Genomic DNA, 6,000 nt, shown 5'->3' with positions numbered 1-6,000 from the left:
TACCAAGTAAACATGATTAAAGCAGACAGCAAAAAAAACTAAAATTATCCCGGAAAAAGCCATGTCTTTATAGCTTTAAGGAACTCCAGGTGATTTTGGAGTCCTTGAATTGCAGGGGGAAGAGAATTCCAAAGTTTAGCCGCCAGAACTTTAAAGGACCGACAGCCTGCTCTGACTCTACGGACACAGGGAATGCAGACCAGTCTTAGATCCGATGACCGGAGAGATCGATTCGGACTGTATGGTACTACAAAATTGGCTAGAACAGAGGGAGCTTGATGAGACAGAATTTTATGGGCTACACATAGCACCTTGAACTAAATTCTTCTCTCCACTGGCAACCAATGAAGTTTAGATAGCGACCTAGATACTGAACACGATTTAGGAAGTTGCTGCAGCATTCTGAATTCTCTGAAGTCGCTGAGTACATGATATACTGGCCCCTAAATATAAACAGTTCCCATAGTCCAGCCTTGCCAGAATAGTGACCTGAAGAATGATCTGACAAACAGAGGGCTCAAAGAACCCCAAAATAGGTTTCAAACCTCGCAACAGCCCAAAACAGGTGCCTGCAACTGACTTAGATTGAGTATCAAAGGACAGACTTTTGTCAATCCAAAAGCCCAAGTTCTTAACCGCCTACTTAGGAATAGGTGCAGGTTTAAGTTTCTCCGGCCACCACTGTTCTGACCACATATCACTGTCTTTCCCAAGCAGAAGAATTTCTGACTTGCTGGCGTTTAATTGTAGACAGTTTGCTGTCAGCCAGTCAGCAATTGCACATGTATGTGGGTTTGTATGTGTGTTGTGTATATGCGTTTGTGTGCAAGTGTATCTTTGTGTGAGTGTGTGTGTGTGTGTGGGTGTGTGCGCGTGTGTGTGTGTGTGTGTAAATGGGAGCACCTAAGGGCAAAGCTACCATCACATACATGGGTGGTTGTGCAGCTTTACCCCTAAGTGCATATTTATTTTCTTCTTCAGTATTGTCGATGATAAACGATTGTGGACTGTGTAATGTATTTTTTGTACTTCATTAAATATTACTGTCATAATTTTAAAAAAACTTTTTAAGAACATGTGCAGCTGTGCCAATCCTGTATTTATTCTATTGTCTAAGAGGCTCCCTGCATTTGCCGTTTGTGAATGTGCTGGCTGGGCCCCAGTCACAAGGGACAAATTAAACTACAGGTATCGTGTTTCTTGTGGTCGCCCTTGGTGCCCTAAAAAATGTGGGAGTCTAAATTAGTCTTATAAGTCTCATCACTGGTGCACATGCCATTAGGGTTATCGTCAGATCATTACAAACTTCTTGAAACAGAAGACTTATCAGAGTACAAAGATGTGGATGGTAATGACTCCGTGTCAAAAAGGAGGTTGTGGCATTCTTACCCGCCATATGACCTGTTCCTGCCTGGTTCAGCCCTCTGCATCATGCCCTGGAACAACACCTTCCACTGTCTCCCCAAACACTGTGCAACATTCCCCTGGACCCCGACATGGGCTGCCATATCTGCACTGGTTACCAATGAAATAGTAATCAGGCTGCGGACTGGACTCTTCCTCTTCCGACTAACTTGTCATTCCCCAAAGGACTCTGGTTGGCACTCCACAGTGCAACCATGTAATGTGGGGTGTGCATGGCCATGTACTGCTCCAGCTCCAACACTCCACAGAATGTGACTAAAACATTCCAAATCACAGACATGTGTAATGTCTATGTTCAGTCAAGAATAAAAGTATGGATAAATGTAGGAATATCGATTGCACCCTGGGAAATTACATCAATGTGCATGTTTGACCGTGACACACATGGCCAATCATACGTCTGTGAAGGTGTGAACTAGATGTAGCCTCATTGCTCATTAACAAAAATCTTGCAACCCCCCCCCCCCAAAGTAGCCCCACGTCCATGTATGAAATATGGCTGTGTTTGAAAATGTCAAAGTCGGTAGCAGGACCAAAGAAGTTGGAGGGCATACTCACATTGCTGAAGACAAGTAAGCGCACAGGTCTACCAGCAACTTTCGCAACCACAATGTCTGGCTCACAGAGGTGGAGCTGCCAATGGGGACTCACCCCTAAGTGAAATGCGTCAGTCAGTCCCTCCCTGTGTACGGACAATGCTCATTGAGGCACACAATTTAACATGCTAATCAACACTCATCACAGTTGAACACTAGTGAAGTTGTGTACACTTTATTAGCATGTGTGTGTCAGTACGGGCAAGACACAAGGGCCACAACATGCAGACCAATGCATCATATACTAACAGGCAGAATAGGAACATGTAGAAGTTCAAGACATGGTGATGCAAACATGGACAGAAATCATCACGGATGGCAACGGTCTCAGCCCACCTTGCCTTGCTGGACGAGTCATGTGATGTTTGGCGTACGCTCATTGCACCGTGTCAGGGGACACCACTCACAGCCAATGGGATCTGCATAGTCCTGTACCACCGGACTGCATTGACCGTCTGCTCTGCTGACAGTGAGCAGGTGACAGAGTCCAAAAGGGTCACATGTAGAACTACATTGCCATGTGTGTACACTCCCTCCAGCAGGGCGTCAACTTGAGGACCATTGCCATGCGCCGCTGTCCACTCACCTTGCACAGGTGTGTGTCGACCCGCAGTGCTGCACGCACATGCATTCTGAATGCAGCCATGTCCACTGTAATGGTGGGATATGTAACCATTTCTCCAAGATGCAAAAGGGTGTTGGGGCCTGTGCTATGGATTACAACCAGTTGTGGCTGCAGGAACGTAGTTACTCGTCCATGAGAGCGAGCGCAGCTTCATAGGCAATCAGTTCCAAGAGTATGTCATTGTCGACTTCAACGAACACGAGGGTGAGACAATCCATTAGCTGGTCCGGACAGATGTGCTCCGTCCACGCAGTTTCACCAATCTGCAACACAGCCCAATTGGGGAACGCCTCGATGTGGTCACTGTACACGAGGAATTGTGCAGTCTCCCATGCCCAACTGCCAGCACATAGCCCAAATATCAAGGCATCCCATGAACGGGTATCACAGTTACACTCCTGGTCGTTGACCAACAGGGGGCGCACAAACATGTCATATTCTAGTTCAGCTACCGTAGTGTTGGATAGGCAGACATCCATGGGCCACTCAAATATGGTGAACAACCTTTACAATGCAACTATTACAACGCACTACACTTACAACGAAATTTTTACAACGCAACATCCACTACAACGCATTCCATTACATCGCGAACTACCTTTACAACGCATACCATTACAACGCAATCCAACACTTACCCTACTGTTGCACCCCCTGGAGTTAGAATAGTAAGTTTTACCCCTATACTATCCAATACTTACCTTAAATGCAATTTAATATTATGCGTTGTAATGGTATGCGTTGTAAAGGTAGTATGCGATGTAATGGAATGCGTTGTAAAGGTAGTTTTTAAAAATGCGTTGTAGTGTCATGCTATGTAATGGAATGCGTTGTAGTGGATGTTGCGTTGTAAAAAATGCGTTGTAAGTGCATGCGTTGTAAAAGTGTGTGTTGTAACGACCTACATGCCTCAAATATGCATGATCGACAGTGGAACCAGGGTTGGACGCAGGTGATGTACGCAAGCTGGAAGCTCAAACGGTAATTGATCCTCAGCACTGCCAATGGCAGTGCCCCCAACAGATGCAGCATTCGGTCACGGTACAATTCCACATGACACGGGTTGCGCATGTGTCCGGGATGTCCTTCCATTGCTTTGTTGGGTCTTGAAGAACCAGCACTCTTCTGACCTGTGGCTGTTGTGTGGATGATATGCCACAGCTCGGAGCAATAAGTGGTGTGGGGGGTGCAAAGTTTGGACGTATGAATTTTGCTGTACTTAAGTGTCAAGGGCATTACATGCATGAGTATCTCGGGTAAGGTCTTCTGTGTGTGGGGTGTGGATACGTTGTTCTTTCATTAGCACTGTGTGGAGTGTGGGAGTCGTCATTTGTTACGGTGTATCTTTCAGGAGGTGCCCGCCGCATACACTGCCAAGGTCGTAGGTGCAGATGTCCTTCTGCCTTCTGTATTGGGACAGGAGAGCTTTCAGCCACAATGTCAGTCTGACTGCTTGCATTCTTGAAATGTGATGTGGCTTTTGCTTTGCAAATGAGGCTCAGCCTTAGGTTTATGGTGCACCAAGAGCGAAACACACACAACAGTTGGCATGTATCACCCAAGACTCCGAGTGGCCTTGCGCTCCTTGTACAATCCCTTCCTGCGCGGCCGCCCTCCGTGTGCATGCAACAGGGCGACATTGTTGGTTGTGGTCCGTGTGGCACTGACACTGCAACAGAGACACACGCATCAGTTGGTTTCCTGTCCAGCCCAGAAATGAACCACGCACAGGGTCCAGGGATGATTCTCTCTCTTTCTCCCTCTCTTCCTTTCACTGTCTCTCTCTTCTTCTGTTTCTCTCTCTCTCCTTCTTCCTCTCTCCCCCTTTCTCTCTCTTTCTCTCTCGCTTTCTCTCTCTCTCTACCCTTTGATGAGCGCATGACACACCTTTCTATCTTGAATTTTGTCTTGCAGGCTGTGACTTACAGAATCTCCATGGGTGACCCGCCATGACTATTCCAAATAGTAGTATTGAGTTAGATTTGAATGGATTATTCTATTTGGGAAATTCATAGGTAAATGAATGATTACCTTTATCTGTCCACACATGAATGTTAATTGTTGTTATTGTGCGGATTCAGGCGAATTGTTTGGTTCAAGGATTTGTAAGGTTGATGTAAACTATCTTCGCCTTGGGGGGGCACGGGGTAGGGACTGGGGGGGTTACGGGGGTTGGTGGCGGTGGGTGTTGTGGACTCTTGGGTGTCCAAGCAGCCTGATCAGTGGCTCCATGTCATCTGTTGTTCTTCAGCTATGGCTGTGTGCTGGGCTAACTTTCATGGTGCAGGTTGTCGTCTGACTTAACACCAGGTATGAGCAGGTGTTAAATTCCTGCTGCTAACGCACCTTATCTCATGCTTTGGGATCTTATCGCAGATCTGGCTGGTCGTTGAGAATGTTGCGAAGTGGTGTTGTCGCTGTTTTTTGCACGGGAACGCCTACTCTGCATCTCATTACCGTTAGTTGCCGGTGTCATCCGTGGCGTTGTTTTATGCAGCTCCTATCGCAGGAAAATTGGTGATATCAGCTGTTAATACCAGCTTGTGAATGGTGAGATGAATTTATCACCACCTTGGCTGTGATAAAGTGCCACTAACACGGCGATAGGTCCTTGAGAATATGCCCCTCAGAGTGCTGCAATTCTTTGTTTCTACCCACGTCAGAGTACTAGCCCAATAGCTGTATGAAAACCTAATTACATATAATACTTGAGCGAAATTGGTTTTTCTTATATATTAATCTGCATATCACTTTGTGTATCAATATATTTTATAATCGAATATGGATGTTGTTTCTTATTGATCTGAGGTGCCCTTTTGTCTCTATTATGCTTGCTAAGTTTCATTGCTGTAGTAAGTCCAGAAGTTATTTTTTCACAGATATAAATTTGCATATTTCTGCAAAATGTAATCTTTTTCAGTGATTGCTACTGGAAGCTGGATTTTAGGAACAAATCAACTCAGTGTTGTTTTTATGAATGACATATTCTCCTCAAGGAGGGCTTGTGCTTCTGCCAAGAGAAAATCCTCCTACCTGCTCATTAGATAAATGTATACTGAAAGTAGCAAATTTCTGTCACATGATTAAGTGCAATATGCTTGTAGAGAGATAAAATATATATATATATGTGTGTGTGTGTGTATATATATATGTATATACATATATATATTCACTGAAAAAACCATAGGTTTCAGGGGCGTTATAGTTAGCTGTACATTTCACTCGTACAAAACCATAGAAATTCCACTGTTATAGTTTGTTCAGCTAACTATAACTCGCGCCCCCGTAATGCACTGCTCATGACGTCACATATTACATCATTCATGGCATGGTCAGTGATATCACTGATGACAT

This window comes from Triturus cristatus, chromosome 5_2 (assembly GCF_964204655.1).
Source record: "Triturus cristatus chromosome 5_2, aTriCri1.1, whole genome shotgun sequence".
NCBI classification, from domain to species: domain Eukaryota; kingdom Metazoa; phylum Chordata; class Amphibia; order Caudata; family Salamandridae; genus Triturus; species Triturus cristatus.
This window is presented reverse-complemented; position numbering follows the sequence as displayed.